The 16,963-nt window shown below is 47.4% G+C and overlaps 1 protein-coding gene across 4 annotated transcripts in view; it reads right to left on the minus strand.

Moving 5' to 3' along the window:
- BRD1 (bromodomain containing 1) overlaps positions 1-16,963 on the minus strand; it is a 112,501-nt gene that overhangs the window by 86,569 nt on the left and 8,969 nt on the right. For 2 of the 4 annotated variants that reach the window (XM_090042110.1, XM_090042108.1), the window contains exon 1: positions 1,718-2,070. The exons of 1 other annotated variant lie outside the window; for it this stretch is intronic. The gene's annotated coding sequence lies outside the window, so the exon portion shown is untranslated. Of the gene's footprint in view, positions 1-1,717; positions 2,075-16,963 lie in introns of those variants that run through there. One more of the 4 variants, XM_090042111.1, reaches the window with a different exon arrangement.

Genomic DNA, 16,963 nt, shown 5'->3' on the forward strand with positions numbered 1-16,963 from the left:
ACATCACAGGACAGGCTAGAATCCAAGGACACGTAACTTCTATGATGACCCCAATTTATGTTTCAATAAAAACCCACATATATTTCAACTTCCTTCTGCAGTGTTTTGAACCCATTCATATGTAAACCCAAGATGAACCAGTCAGGTTTCGTTTTCAAATACAGTGGTGCCAAATCTTCTTGGCTGGAAGGCAGGATGAGCAGTGCCCAATCCCTTTGCAGGGACCCAATCCAACAACACGGGCAGGTGCAATGGGGCCCCATCTGGGCACACGGAGTGGGGAGGGGGACAGCCTGACCCCAACCCAGCTATGCAGAGAAAGATGACTTAGCAAGCCCAACCTGCCCCTGTGGAAAAAAAGAGTCATGACTCAGCCCCAAAGTAGCTGTGCAGGGTGAGGGGGTTTGACTGTGGAAGGAAGGGGCGTGGCGGGACCACAACCCTAGTCGGACAGAGGGAAGGGGGCATAGCTTGGCCCCAATCTGGTGGCGTAGAGCAAGGGTTGTGACCTGGCTCCAGCCTGCCCTACAATCTGAGATTTTGGCAGCAGAGAGCAGAGGGAGTAGTGCTACTGCTCCTCCACTGCCTAATTTCCTGATCCATGGGGAGCCCCCCCCAGGCCAGACTCCAAGTCTCCAGGGGCTGCATTTGGTTGAGCACCTAAGCACAAGTCAAATGTGAAGCATGAAACAGGCAAAGGACAGATTTATTTTTAGTTTAATTTAGTTGCAACAGATCCATATGTGAATATTAAGTTTTATTAGGCAACCCTAACTCCAAGGAGCATCTAGTGACCGTATCCAAACAGCCATAAATATACCTGCAAACACCAAGGATGCGGATCACGAAGCTGCCTGCCTCTGAGCTCATATTGGAAAGGACAAACAATGGCTTTTTATGAGGGACTATCAAAAAGCCCATGTGTGATTGATCCACATCCCATTCCTCATTGTCTCACCTGTTCTAATGGTGGAGAAAGCACCTCCCTGGACAAAGGCAGGCATAAAACTGTTTTCTCACATATTCCAGTACTGAGAAAACACCTCCCCCAACTCCCTCTCAAGGTACTGAGGAAGTGGATGATCCTGGAGGCAGGTTGAGGGGGGGGAGGGGAGGAAGGTAATGCTCTAGGTCTTCCTCAAATGGCAGTCAGGGTCTTTTCCAACCCTGCACCCTGCCCTCACCCTTTGGCCCCTAGGTCTTTGCTGGCGGTGACAGAGCAGGACACGAGGATAGCCACTAGCCCTCTCCTCTCACCTGGCCTTACATGCCCCCAAGGAGGAACCAGGAGCCACCCCAGAGAGCGCATGCACCCCGGAAGAAACCCCCTCCTGAGCCTGAAGCTGGGCCTGTACCGGTAACCGCAGGACCCCTCCCCACCCCCCACGGATGGTTCCTGCCGGCGTCCGTGACCCCGCCCCCCGCGCCAGCACTTCCGGCCCACGCCCAGCAGCGTCCAACCACGCGCTCCCTCCCCTCACCACCCCCCGCCTCCGCGCCGATGGTTCCTCCCGCCCCCGCGGCCCCCTCCCCCCGGCCTCGCAGCGAATGGTTCCTGCCCGGCACGGCCCGAGCCCCCTCCCCCCGCAGCGCTCGCACACAAACATGGCGCCTGACAAAACAGCTCGCGCGGCGCCCTACCCCCGCCCGCCCGTTGTGGCCCGGCCCGCTCCCCGGCCCCTGCCCCATCCCCGCGCCCCCGCCCGCCCGCACTCACGCTGTGGGAGCCGCCGGGGCGGCTGACAGACCCCCCCCGCTCCTCCTGTCCCGTGCGGGCCGACGCGGCGGCCGGGCTAATGGCGGAGGCGCCGCCGGCGCTGCTGCCTGGGGCCGGGGCCGGAGCGGGCTGCGGAGAGCTGGTGCTGGGCTGCTGCTGCGGCCGGGCGCGGGGGCGCATTCGTGGGGCGCGGCGCTGGCGCGGTCCGACCGGCTCTAGGCTCGGCGCTCACTCGCTCCCCTCCCCCCTCGGCACAAACAATGCGGCTTCACCACAGCGCTGCGCCGGCGGGGGAGGGAGGGAAGGGGCCGGGACGCTAGGGCGCCAGGCACCGCCCAGCCCCGCTGCCGCCGCCGTGCTGAGGGCGGGGCCTGCCCGGCCGCTCCCCCTGTCAGTCAATGGGCGCGGGGGCTTCCCGCGGTACCTGCGGGGCCCGGGCACCAGCTGCCGTCCGGGAGCGGCGCCGCGCTCCCCCCGGCCTGCTCGCGGGGGCGGGGGGGCTGTGTACATTTCAGTGAGGCGGTTACAGCCGCGCGCTTCAGGCTGCGTCGGCCTTTGTGTGGAGGCCGCCGGAGCCGGCCGCGCGGCCGACTAGTCGGTCAGAAAATCCCCGCTCAGGCCTGGACTGCAGGAGCTCTTCCTAGCCTCGCACCCCGGGGCGGGCCTGCCCCCAAGCAGTGGGGCCCCTGCGGGCTGCCAGGGAGGGTCAGCCCCTTCCCCCCCACGGACTCGAAGTCTGCCTGGAAAACCGCCAGCTCTTACTTCTCACTCTTTTTGGCCAATAGAAAAATGGAAACAACTTTCCTACTGCGAAAACAACTCAGCAAGGCCAGGCTTGTGGGTTCTTCTTTGAGATCTGGGCTCGTCTTGAGAATCGTGTTTCTAAACTTAGCCGTGCTAGCACTGTGCTGCTGTAAGCTGCCCCTCTATAGCATCCACTCCCAAAGCTACTGAGCTACCTGGACCCTTGGTCTGACCCGCATGGGAGTAACATCTTACCTTGCTCTGAAGCAGGCATGTCTGTGGTGGTATCCTGGTCTTACGAACAGGGAAGAGAAACAGAATTTACATAACTTGCCAAGGAAATCTTAATACAGCAAAAATTTGAATCTATTTTTATATAACCTGTCAAGGGTCATAATAAGACTACCCACTTCTACCATAGTGTTATCTTTGTGAGATGCCCTAATGGAGAGATACTACTGGCTTTAAACTTCCAGCAGTATAAACAATTCCCACTAAGGTCCCACAGTGTTGAGGAAGCTTTTCTGATCTGGTTTCTGAATGCTGTGTTACTCATACCAAATGCATCAGAAGTCAGAAATTTTACTCCTAAGCACCAGCTGCTGTGAGTTCATGTGCACTATTTCCCCAGTAATGTCCATTTTTCTGTTCCATTTCTCAAGTGGTCTTGTCGCCAGTCAAGTCTCAGAGGAATCTGATGCACTTGCTGCTACCTCCCTTAATATGGGGATTTTGTATCTATCTTGGAAGAAGAAAAGGTTTAAGAGCAAGCAAACAGACCTAAATCTTAAGCTTGGTGTATGATTGTGTGTCCAAGTAAATGGCTTGAGCTGAGCATCATGAAAAGTATTAAGCAGTGTCAAAAGAGTATAAAGAGACTGAAGTTCTTATAAGGCCTGGAGTAATAAAAGTACAATATAATGAGAACACATACACATTTACAAAGAGCTAGATCAGATCCTCAGGGATTGCTCCTTTATCTAGTCCAAGAGGCCTTTGAACAGCAAAAAGGCACTTGCACCATGTCTGATGAGCTAGGAGGATAACGAATGTTGCTTTTATGGGTTTGGAGCAATTGTATCAGGAAGCAGGCCAGTAGATGGCAAAGAGAGGGTGCTAGAATTTTAGGATCTGTTATGGGATGAGAAGACCTAGAATGTGGAAATAGCTCAAAAGACAATCAAGGGGGTCCCTACAGCAATAAACATTTGTTATTATACAATGTATCTAATACAAACTAATTTAGCTGTCTTGAAAGTTTAAGGAAAAATCTCAAGTTTGCAAAAAAGCAAGATACAACTTCGAGGATGGAAGAGTCCACACATCCCCAACCCCTCCCCTCTTCAGTTATTTCTACCATGGCAACATGGGTAACAGCTGTCAAAGTCCTAGCCCATTCAGTTTGTTCCCCATTGGCAAATGTTCTTTCAATTGCATGGACAGCTGTTGCTGCTTATTGCTGAAATGCTTGGTGTGATGTGTACAGCAAATATATCAACAATGTTATGTGGTCAGTTTTAGAATGATAGTGGGAATGGGTGGGAATCAAAAGGCAAAACAGTAATTGTAATGCAGAAAGCTTTGGAAATAACATTGATATATCAAGAGATTAAGTACACAGCACTACAGTTAAATAGTTGATAGGGGCACAACCTCTGAATCAGAAGAGTCTAAACCTCTGAATGCTGGAAGCTGCAATGGGAGAGGAGCAGGGAGTAGAAAATTCTGGGCATATCCTATTCACCCTCCCCATCATTATCCACTCTGCCACTTTGTCCATGGTCTAACCTAGTAATATGACATTTCTTACATTCTAAATAATACACGTCACATTTTGTATATTGGTACACAAGCAGGCTGAGATGTCTCATTAGCCAGCAGCTCTTCATTTCCTGCAATTATATTTAACTTTTGCAAACTTTTAAAAGAAATAAAGTTCCAGAGGTTTTTTTTTTTTATGGAAAATATTTGTGATCTTACATGCGTGACAAAAACAGGCCACGAGGAAAAGAAAATAATTATATTGTGTATTCAACGCTAATGTCTAATACACATTTCTCAATATCTAGCAGTATTGCCAACACTCTAAGACAGTAGTTCTCTATGTTTTTAAACTGAAGGCACCCTCAAAAAATGTCAGCTCTTAGTATCTGCTTTTTTTTTTAATATAAAAATAATAGCAATTCTTCTCTTAGAAGAACTCAGGAGAACCACAACAGGTCAGAATATTTTTGATGCTACAGATTCCTATTTGAAACCTTCAAGTTTCTCTGGTGACTCATGTAGGGGTTTATACACATGTGCGCAAATATTACACAGCACCCCACAACATTCTTAAAAGAAAGTCACAGCACCCTTAAGTCTCTACTCAAAGACTTAAAGTTTCCACTGTTCTTCTGCAATTATAAAACCGTAATCTTACATCAGGTTCTTGGACTAGAGATTTATTTTACCTTCATAATACATTCAAACATTTTCTCAGGGCGTAGAGTTGGTTCTCCAATATAATCCCCATGAATAATACAACTGTAAATTTACCAACATTTTATTCACATTCTTACAAATGTCCTTTCTTTCTCTGGATAGTACTTTTATCCAGGGAATGAGCCATTGACTGTTTACCTACAAAAAAAAAGGAAACTTAATTATTAGTCCCAGTAGAGTGCTACTGCCAGTTCCTCCTCTTCCCATGACTTGATGAAGAATGTCTTGCATTCAAGAGCTTGTCTAACTCTATCCCATTACACAGCTGGTGCAATAAAAGAAATCACCCTAATAAGTCCTTGCATTCTTCCCATAACACATTTTAACATCTCAGCCTGTCCTCGTTGCAACCAAAAAAATCATTACACATTTAAAGAAAGTTAAAGTGCAAAGTGATAGGACAATTACTATCACCCTGTCTACACAAGCTTAAATTCTGCCCCCTTTAGGTATGCATTATGATTCCATATTATTATTTTTATAGGAGCCCTCCTTTACTCAGTACTTCCTGAGTGGGGAGCTATTCATTTTTTATCCACTTAATACATGCTCTCATGTTTTATTTACTGCAGATTATCCAAACAATTCATTGAACAGAGAATGATTAATTCCATGGGTTTTTTTTTCCATGACCCATGTGACTGCAGTATAAGAGTGCTTCTCACACACAATTTATTTTCAGCATAACCTCTGTAAGATGAGGTGATATTATTTCCCCTATTTTACAGATGAGGCACTAAGGCGCAAAGAAAATAAAGGCTAAAATTACTAAAAATGTCAACTACTTGTAGCTGCCCAACTTGAGATACCTAAAGGCCTAGAGTTCACTGGGTTACAGAGCACTTTGTATGTTCAATGTGCAGTTCTCACTGACTTCACTTACAATTGTGAATTTTCAGCAAGTCTGCAAACCAGAACTAAGATGTCTCACTTTGGGCTCTCAGAAAGTAACAACATTAACCGTCAGCCCCAGGATACAGAGACATAATACTTGAACCATTTAAAAAATGTCACTGATTGGGAACTGGTTTACAAATGTCCCTTGACAGAAGTGTCCACACATATACTGTTAAGGGTTCTAAGTAGAACTGTGACTTCTAGGGATTGCACTGCTGCCAAAATACCATTGGGGTGGTAGAGTACCCAAACCATCAAGCCTTCCAGGAGTCAATGCCCAGAGTTTTCCCAGGATTCCCTGAGAGAGAGAGGAAGATTAGTTGGATGCCAAGAAAGACTGCAATTGCAGTTTTCTGCTCCTCCTTCTCAAAAACATTGAGTTGAAAAAGACTGATTGGATTTAATAAAGAACATTGTTACCACTTACCAAAATCTATGTGGGGGACTAAGGGTGCACAGGTGTCCACCACATAAATTTTGGTAAAATGGACCCCATTCGGCCCAGGGTAATTTGAGGTGGGAGCATGGTGGAGGGCTGAAGGGGTGGATGGGATTGCAGTGCAAGGGGTCAATGTCACCTCCCTGCCATGAACCCTAAGTAGTGGGATCTCAGGTCAGCTGAGTGGTGGGGTTGGAAGGGGCACCAGCTGTTGTGAGGGACTTTCTTGTTCCCTGCTTCTAGACTGCCACCGCTGCCATCTACCCAACCCATGGCCCATGTCTCAGTTTTCCTGTATGCTTCACCTGAACAGCCCATCCCTGTACTTCTTGCATATTACCAAACTGTGTGGTAGTACCCAGACTGGGGATGGAGGATGATCAGGCATGTGTGTGTAGAAGGGGTAGGGGACCCATAGTTCTTCATCTCAGGGGCTGACTGCTTTGGGACTTCCCACAGTTTCTTCCTCTCACTGTGTTTTTAAGAGAACTTTCCCTAGAAAGCTGCTCAAGCACCTTTCATCAGCAGCAACCAAATAGAGATGTGTGTGCAGGGTAGAACCTGTGGGGCAGGGATGCCTGAAAGAGTGCAGTAGAAGGCAGGCTGATTTGCACATTATAGACTAGGCAAAGTAGATAGGCAGATAGACAAAGCACAAGCTTTCCTGAGCTGTGACTCTCTTCAATCAGATTCAGTTAAAGGACCTGCAGAAAACAAGAGGGTGCAGCACAGTGATTGAGAAACAATTAACAGTTACTGGGCTAATTCACTGCACACTGGGCACGGAATTGACAGCCCAGCTGTTCTATTCACTGCCCCTTTGTGCAATGGCTCTGCCTCACCCAGCAATGGACAGATGTTTATTATTACAGGCACAACCACCCACCCACCACAAGCAGAAGGATCAGGCAGCTTAAATGACATGTGGAAATGAGCTTGGGATCCTACAGCTCCAGGGTCTGTAGCAGGAATGGCTTTCAGGGCAAACAGCTTTTCAATACAAGTTCTGGGTTGGGGGGGCTTAAGCCCCCAGCCAGCAGGCAAAAGCAGGGGGTCACATAGCCCACAGCCCATTCACTAGACGAGTAACAAGCTTTTTTTTCTATGGTCTGGGGCAAAAGGGAGGTAGATTACTGGAAAGCAAGGGGGCAGGGGACTAAGAGGGGATAGAGAGCACTCTTACCTGCCCAGGCTTTCCACTCTTCATTTGCTTGTGCTGCTGCCAGCTGCGACACAGGCAGTGGTCCCAGCTCTCCTAGGGCTGTTCCTGGTGCCCTGTTCACTCTCCCACTCCAGGGCTGGCCTGTGCCTGCCACGGCAAAGCTCCTGAGAAGGGACATCATTCAACTCCCTCCCCAGTACAGGGTCCTGGGGTTGCTCCTGCCATGGCAAAGATTCCTGGGAGACAGGGCCCATACTGATACCCCCATAGTCAGTGCCTGGGGCTGGTGTCCTGCTCACCCTACTGCCACTCGCCTCTTGCCACAAATGAGCCTGGGACTCCTGCCCAGGGCCCCTAGCAGGGAAGTGAAACTATCGCAAAGACGTTCAGTTTCCCTACCCTGCAGACTATGGTCTTGGTAAGCAAGATATCTTTGAGCAGGAGAGTCCTGGCTACATCTCAGAGCAGCCCCGTTGCCTGCATTCCTTTTCACCACTCACAAACCCATGCAAGGCACTAGGTACGGAATGATCTATGTCCACATGTAACTCCGATCTGGTTCAAGAAGGACTGGCTCAAAACGGTACTCAATTTTCCTGGTGTGCTTTTGAAAAAAAACATTCTTAAGTGGCATGCAAATTTAGACCCTTGGGGTTTAAACTGTATTTAGGATGTTCTAAGCATTGTATCTGTCCACACCCTTTTACACCACTACAAAGAAACTCTGTGGCAGAGCCAGGGATAGAATCCAGGGTCCCAGGGTGACTTTTACAACAGTCAGCCCCTTTCTTCTTACAGTCCCTTACCTCACCCACTATATATTTTCTAAATTATAAAACAAACAGGGGCTCTACAAACAACAAACTTGGCTTACTATTTAATTGTAATACCACTTAACACGCAAAAATGCATTATACTTCCAGTTCCTCACAAGTTTCCAGGAACAACAGCAGGAAAAGTCCTGCCAGGTTATTGTACATCTGAGCTGGTAAGGGGGCCTAGAAGAGGCCTCACAAGGTTCTCTGCTCAAAGCAGAACCATCCCCAACTCCATCATCCCAGCCAAGGCTTTGTCTAGCTGGGCCTTAAAACATCCAAGGATGGAGAGTTTAACACCTCTCTGGGTAACCTGTTTCAGTGTTTTACTACCCTCCTAGTGAGAAAATTCTTCCTAATATCTAACCTCAATTTCCCTTGCTGCAACTCAAGACCGTTACTCCTTGTTCTGTCATCTGCCACCACTGAGAACAGTCTAGCTCCATCCTCTTTTGAACTCCACTTCAGGTAGATTTCGTAGACATTAGGGCTGGAAGGGACCTTGGAAGATCATTGGGTCCAGCCCCCCGCCCGAAGGGAAAGAAGTCAGCTGGGGTCATAGGATCCCAGCAAGATAAGCATCCAATTTACTCTTGAACGTGTTCAATGTAGGTGCTTGAACCACCACCAATGGCAGGCTGTTCCAGGCCTTAGGGGCTCGGACAGTAAAGAGATTCTTCCTTATGTCCAGCCTGAAATGGTCTTGCAGTAGTTTGTGACCATTTGACCTCGTCATCCCTTGGGGAGCTCTGGTGAACAAACGTTCCCCCAGATACTGGTGGTCACCCCTGATAAACTTATAGGTGGCCATCAGATCACCCCTGAGCCTACGCTTTTCCAGGCTAAAGAGCCCCATGGCGCTCAGCCTTTTGTCGTAAGGTCTATTTTCCTGACCTCTGATCATGCAGGTGGCTCCTGTCTGGACTCTCTCAAGCTTCTCCACATCCTTTTTGAATTATGGAGCCCAAAACTGGACGCAGTACTCCAGCTGCGGCCTCACCAAGGCTAAGTAGAAGGGGAGAATGACATCGCAGGATTTGCTTGAGAAGCATCTATGGATGCAAGCCAGAGGTTTGGTCACTTTACTAGCTGCAGCATCACATTGCAGGCTCATGTTCATCTTGTGGTCAATGATGACCCCCAAGTCTCTTTCTTCTGTAGTGCTAGCCAGCGTAGCACTGCCGAGCCTATAAGGAAGCTGCAGGTTTTTCTTCCCAAGGTGGAGAACCTTGCATTTTTTTAGTGTTAAACACCATCAGGTTCTCATTTGCCCATTTGTGTAGCCTGTCCAGATCAGCCTGGATCACCCACCTGTCTTCTGGTGTGGATGCTTTGCCCCAAATTTGGTGTCATCAGCGAACTTGGCCAGTCCGCTCCTGACTCCAATGTTCACATCATTAATGAAGATGTTGAACAATATGGGTCCAAGGACAGAGCCTTGGGGGACCCCACTGGTCACAGGACACCATGTTGATTGACTTCCATCAATTACTACCCTCTGGGTCTGACCACGGAGCCAGTTTCCCAGCCAGTGGATCGTGGTGGACTCAAGGCTATAATTGGCCAGTTTTGCCAAGAGGTGATCATGGGATACCAGATCAAAGGCTTTTTCAAAGTCAAGATGTATGACATCAATCTCTTCTCCCTTGTCCAGGTGATAGGTCACCTGGTCGTAGAAGGAAATGAGATTAGTCAAGCAAGACCTACCCACAACAGACCCATGCTGGCTATCCCTTAGGATGTTGGCGTCGGCCAGTCCACTAAGGATGGCCTCTTTAATGAGCTTTTTCTAAGATCTTCCCCAGGATAGAAGTCAGGCTGATGGGCCTATAGTTAGCTAGATCCACTTTCCTCCCTTTCTTAAAGATAGGCACCATGTTGGCCTTCTTCCAGTCTTCGGGCACTACACAAGAGCTCCAGAAGTTTTCAAAGATCCATGCCAGAAGCTGGGCTACGGTGCTTGCCAGCTCCTTGAGTACCCTGGGGTATAGACTGTCAGGGCTGGCTGACTTGAAGGTATCCAGCTTCTCAAGATGTTCCTTCATGAGGTCATCATTAATGGAGGGTGGGGGATCTCCCTCACCCAGACTGCCCTGTCCCATGGTGGGCATGGGCATCCAATGGGACTGATGAAAGACTAACACCAAGTACCCATTTAATAGCTTGGCTTTTTCTTGGGTGCCAGTTGCCCCATCTGGTTCAGCAGGGGTCCAAAGTTGCCCTTGCTTTTCCTGAGGCTCCCCACATATCTGAAAAAAGGACTTTTTATTGTCCTCGATGCTCGAAGCTAGTTGGAGTTCAGTTGCAGCCTTGGTTTTCCTCGTTTGCTCCCTGCAGGACCAGACCAGTGCAGAATAGTCCTCCTTGGAGGTGAATCACATCCTCCATCCTTTGTAGGCATTTCTTTTTAGCCTCAGGAGATCTGCTAGATCTGTGGAGAGGCAGGGGGGCTGCTGTGCCCACTTGCTGCCTTTTCTCTGATATGGGATAGAATTAGCTTGTGCATTGAGGATCGCTCTCTTGAGGAGCAACCACTCTTCCTGAGCTCCTGTCCCCCTGGGGTCATGGTCCCTTAAGGCCTCACTGACAAACCTCCTCAGCTTGTCGAAGTTGGCTTTCCTGAAGTCAAGGACTTCTGTGTTGCTGACTGACTTGCCAGCTTTACGGTGGATGGTGAAGGTGGTCAGCTCGTGGTCGCTGTCACCCAGCTTCCCATCAATCACTAGGTCACCAGTTAGGTCATCCCCAGTAACAAGTACCAGGTCGAGCAGCGCTTTACCTCTTGTTGGCCCGTAGACTTCTTGAGTCAGGTAGAGGTCTTCCACGCATGACAGGAAGCTTTGCGACTGCTCGGATTTTGCTGAGTGATTCTCCCACGAGATGTCAGGGTAATTGAAGTCACCCATGACAACCATAGTCCTGGAGCATGCAGCCTCAGTCAATTCCTGGGCAAACTCCTGGTCAAGCTCTTGACTTTGGGTGGGAGGTATGTAGTAGGTTCCCACCGTTATGTCCCCTCTGCTGTGTTCCCCACAGATTTTAACCCAGAGGGTCTCCAGTCATCCACCCTGCTCACCAACATCAGCTTGCAGGGATGCATAGCTTTCCTTAACATAGAGAGCTACACCCCTGCCCCTTTTATCTACACAGTCCCTCCTGTACAGGGTATAGCCATCTATACCCATGGTCCAGTCATGGGTGAAGTCCCACCAGGTCTCCGTTATCCCTGTGATGTCATAATTATTTGCATTAAGCTGGAGGACAAGCTCCTCCTGCTCATTCCCCAAGCTCCTGGCATTTGTGTACAGGCAGGCAAGTGTCCCCTTGGGGACTCTTGCCTTGCCTATAGATTTTACCAGGGCTGGGGCAGGGGAGGGTTCCCTTAAGTGACTTGGCCTGCTGGCTTTGCAAGGGTTGCTCAGTGGGCCAGCAGTGGCAGTAGTCCCCCCCAGTCCCCCAGCGGGCTTAGTTTAAAGTCTGGTGGAGCAGGTCTGCCAGTCTGGCTGAGAAGAGCCTTCTCCCCAGCAGAGGGAAGTGGAGGCCATCTCTTCCCAGCAACTCACTGCCCTCTTGCCAAAGAGCTGTGGTCATAGAAGCCAAAGCTTTCCTGATGACACCAGTGCCGCAGTCTTTGGTTCACTACGTGGATCCTCCTCTCCCTTCTCAGCCCATAGCCTGAGACTGGGAGGATCAACGAGAACACCACCTGTGCCTCCAGACCCTTTAGCCCCGCTCCCAAATCCCTGTAGCGCCTCATGACCCTGCTGGGAGCACTCCGATCCATGTCATTGGTGCCCACATGAATAAGAAGTATGGGATAGTGGTCTGTGGGCTGGAGGAGCTTAGGGATCCTCTCCGCAGTGTCCCTGATGCGGGCCCCTCTTACCAGTGTTGCATAAAGGGGAAGAAACACTTCCCTTGATTGGCAAGACACTCCTATTAACAAAACTCAGTTATGCTGTTGGCTTTTTTTTGCAACAAGAGCACACTATTGGCTCATATTCAGCTTATAGTCTACTGCAGGGGTGGGCAAAATGTGGCCCAGGGGCCGCATGTGGCCCGCCAGGCCATTTTATCCAGCCTGCAGAGCTCCTAAAATATTTAGAAAATTAATATTTATCTGCCCTGGGCTGCCCATCATGCAGCCCTTGATGGCTTGCCAAAATTCAATAAGCGGCCTTCTGCCCAAAGTAATTGCCCACCCCTGGTCTACTGTAACCCTTAAGTCCTTCTCTGCAATGTTGCAGCATAGCCATTCATTCCTCAGTCTGTGTTTACGCATGCAGTTATTCCATCCCAAGTGCAGGACTTTGCATTATCTTTGTTGAACCTGATTGCAGACCATTTTCCAGTCTATTCAGGTCATTCTGCATCCTAGCCCTTCTCTTTGGAGAATCAACAGTTCCACCCAACTTGGTGTTGTCAGCAAATTTGCTAAGCATGCACTCAATCCCATCATCCAAATAATTAATGAGGATGTTAAACAGCATCCAGGTTGGATCTTTGTAGAATACAGCTGGCAACCCTTTCAAACCTCTATTGGACATGTTCAAATAGCAATTTTAGAAGCTTAAATTCTCCAAAATAAACCAAGTTTGAAATGGTTTTCATACGGACACCAAAGGTATTTCTTTGACTCAAGGGTAGCTAAATTTCAAATCATATTAGAGCTCCTCAACAAAACAATTGTAATTTTTTTTTTTCTTTTTAATCTGGGCACCATTTTTTACACAATTTTCAGGAAAGTACTGCCTGATGAAAATATCTGACAGAAAATTTCACTTGAGGTTGTTAAAGTCTGTCAAAATTATAAGCAAGTGAAAACAGGATCTTATAATAAAAAGTAGGTGCATAACTATAGGCATTGCTGCAAGCTCTGCTTATTAAGCATTGTGAGGGTGAATTCCAATATGTCTTTACTATCTCTAGCCCATGGTTAGAGATAGCATTGTGTTTATTAATAGTGTTGTGCTTTTTAATAATGTTTATTAATAGTGTTGTTTATTACATTCCCTAGCAGGGGGGTGGCCAACCCACAGCACACATGCCATAAGTGGTATGGGCAGTTGCTGTGTGTGGCAGGAGCCAGGGTACCAAGTAAATGGAAGTGTTAGAATGAAGGCAAAGCAGCCTTCCATCAGTGCACTGCTGCAAAAGGAGGTGTTAGGCATCATTGCCAAAAGCTAAGTTAACCCTTCTCTGTTCCTAGAACCCCCACCAAATTCAAGGCTTCAGCTCCTCACTCACCATATAAAAATAAAGCAGCACCAGGGAAGGTTTAAGTTAGTTTTTGGTGGCATACTCACAGCAGTATCCTGCCTTCGCTGTGCTCTCTGCAGCCAAAGACAAAACACCCTCCCCCCTCCTCTTTCCCTTGCTGCAGGGCCAAACTCTACCAGGTACATTGCGGGGTAGAAATAAGAGAGGCACTGTGTGGAGTGGGGCACAGCTTATCTTGTGTCATCCCATCAGAAGATCGTATCATAGAATCATAGAAGTAGGGTCAGAAGGGACCTTGTAGATCTTCAAGTCCGACTCCCTGCCTGGGCAGGAGAAAAGACTGGGCTCAAATGAGTCCAGCCAGGTAGGCATCAAGCCTCTTCTTAAAGATCCCCAGGGTAGGAGCCAGCACCACCTCCCTAGGAAGTTGGTTCCAGCTCCTAGCCACCCTAACTGTGAAGTAGTTCTTGCGGATGTCTAACCTAAATCTACTATCTAATAATTTGTGTCCATTGTTCCATGTCATGCCAGGGGGTGCTAGAGGAAAGTGTCTCCCCTAAACCCTTCTGGTCCCCCCTAGTGAGTTTACAGACAGTCACCAGGTCCCCCCTCAGCCTTCTCTTGTGAAGGCTGAACAGGTTTAGGTCCCACAGTCTTTCAATGTAGGGTCTGCCCTGTAGTCCCCGGATCATGCGGGTGGCCCTCCTCTGGACCTTTTCAGTGTTGTCCACATCCCTCCTGAAATGGGGTGCACAGAACTGGATGCAGCACTCCAGCTGTGGCCTGACCAGCATCACATAGAGGGGGAGGATCACCTCCCTGGCTCTACTTGAGATGCACCTGTGAATACACGACAAGGTCCAGTTAGCCCTGCCAACCGTGGCCTCGTTGTCAGCCCATGTTCATTTTGGAGTCAGTAATGACTCCAAGATCCCTTTCTGCCTCCGTGCTCTCAAGAAGGGAGTTTCCCATTCTATAAGTGTGCTGCTGGTTACTACTGCCCAAGTGTAGCACCCTGCGCTTGTCAGTATTGAAACACATCCTGTTTGTGTCAGCCTACTCCTGTAACCTATCCAGGTCTTGTTGCAGTCTTTCCCTCCCTACTAGCATGCTCACCTCACCCCAAATTTTGGTATCATCAGCGAATTTAAACAGGTTGCATTTCACCCCATCATCCAAATCGCTGATGAAGAAATTGAACAGCACAGGCCCCAGGACCGAGCCCTGGGGGACTCTGCTGCCCACTTCCCACCAGGTCGAATATGACCCATCCACCACCATCCTCTGAGTATGACCCTTGAGCCAATCTGCAATCCATCTGACTGTGTAGCCATCAATGCCACAGTCACCTAGTTTTTTAATGAGGATGGGATGGGAGACGGTGTCAAAGGCCTTGCTGAAGTCTAGAAAGACTATGTCCACGGCAACACCTGCATCCATTGCCTTTGTGACCTGATCATAAAAGGCAATCAGGTTGGTCTGACACGACTTGCCCCTAATGAAACTGTGCTGGTTGCCCTTGAATATCATCCCTGAAGCTGGCCCATCAAAGATGTGCTCCTTGAGGATCTTCTCAAAGAGTTTCCCAAAGATAGAGGTAAGACTGACGGGCCTATAGTTGCCCGGGTCCTCTCTCTTTCCTTTTTTGAAGACGGGGACCACGTTAGCTATCTTCTAGTCATCTGGTACCTGGCCCGAGCACCACGAGCACTCGTAAAGCCATGCCAAGGGCCCTGCAATAACCCCATCTAGATATTGGTCTCCACTCTCTAGCGCTGCAAGGGATTGGTAAATTATTAATCTATTAATTTGTTCATTTCTTCTCATTTATTTCAGTGTCCTTGGAAGCACTGGAGCCATCACAGACAGTGGAAAGTGCTCACAAAGCATGTGTTCAAAAAAAGAGCAGGGATGAGTTAACCTGACTTTGCTTCTGGTCATGACAACAGGCACAAGATAACATGGAAATGTTGAAGGGTGTCCTGGATTAAAAGAGAATTTAAAATGGACAGACCTTTCCAAATGGATGTTACTATACTATCCAGTATTACTATGCACTATTCTGTCCAAATACTACAGGACAAAATGACTGCTGCATTAACACAACAGGATGAAAAAAAAAATCTAACTTTCTGTACTCCAGAACTCCAGGTTCCTCACAGGTATTCCTCAGATATTCCACTCCTTTGTAAAATCAGCAAAAGGAGAACTGACATCCAATCAGGTAAATCAAATCAATGACATTTTACCACCTTTAAGATATTGGCCATGATCTTAAAAAGATGTCAACCAATACTCAGAAGTGCTGAACAACCAGAAGTTCTGAACACCTTGCATCTCCTATCAATTTAATGGAATATACAAGGCACTTCAGCACTTTTACAACATCGAGTACTTAATGAGAACTTAGAAATCTACTTTTAGGCATTCATTTTTGAAAACTCATACCTGTGTACCTATAATCCTTCTTATCAGTTTTCTAGCAGCCTTGTTTATTTTTAATGAAGATATTTATGGAAAAATCGAATCTTTGCATAATTTGAAAATCAGGTATGCTAATCTTCAAGAGCAACTCATTAAAACTCTCGTTTATACTCCTTCACCCAAATCAATACAAGTAATTTCTAATTCATTAGGGAAGACTCATTGATTTAACAGGCTGTAGATCAGGCTCCAAATAAATGAAACACCAGTATAAGCCCAGAACAATGCCACTCCTCCAAGAACTTCCTCACTATATCAATTAAGAGAGTGAGACACTTAAATTAGATATATGAGAGGAATCTCAAACTAATACAGCATATATAAAGAATATTTAATTCACTATTCTAAATTATCCGATAAAGAATCTGGAACTTGACTAGTACATTGATGCAGGCAGTGACAATAATGTGGCATTCTTAAGCAAGTTTATTAGTTTCATTACAAAAGTCTCCTGGATAGCCTGTATTCTTCTCATTCCACTGTTCACAGCAATTATCCTTTATTTACATATTATGGTTACCACATTAATCAGGGAAGATTGTGAGAATTAGCATTCATTTTTATTGTGCTTGTAGTCTCCTAAAAGTATGCTTCACTGCAGTTTTGCACCTGCTAAGTAGGTAACTGAATAGGTATTTTTCTAAATGTATACAATAAAAGAGATGAATAATTCACCAGTAGTGCCACTTTACCAGAGGCAGTAATGCTGGAAGCTGTAATGTATATAAAATGCAGGCATCTATGGTCATTTAGTTAGTATTAGTAACTCTTAAAATTATGTATGGCTTTCTATAGACACAAATTAGTTAGTGTGTGTAATTGCTGTGCATACTTCAAGCCTAAAAGTTCTCCTTGTTATGGAAAAAGTTTATTACATAGTTTTTCCCCATTTGTGAAATACGCATATTATTTTCAACAATTTGAAAGAACACTCAGTTGAAGTTCTGTACTCTCAACTGAAGCTGATTACAATATATTGCCTTGCTGGAAGATGCAGTGAT

Source organism: Crocodylus siamensis, chromosome 4 (genome assembly GCF_052110815.1).
Source record: "Crocodylus siamensis isolate JL-2025a chromosome 4, ASM5211081v1, whole genome shotgun sequence".
Lineage (NCBI taxonomy): Eukaryota > Metazoa > Chordata > Crocodylia > Crocodylidae > Crocodylus > Crocodylus siamensis.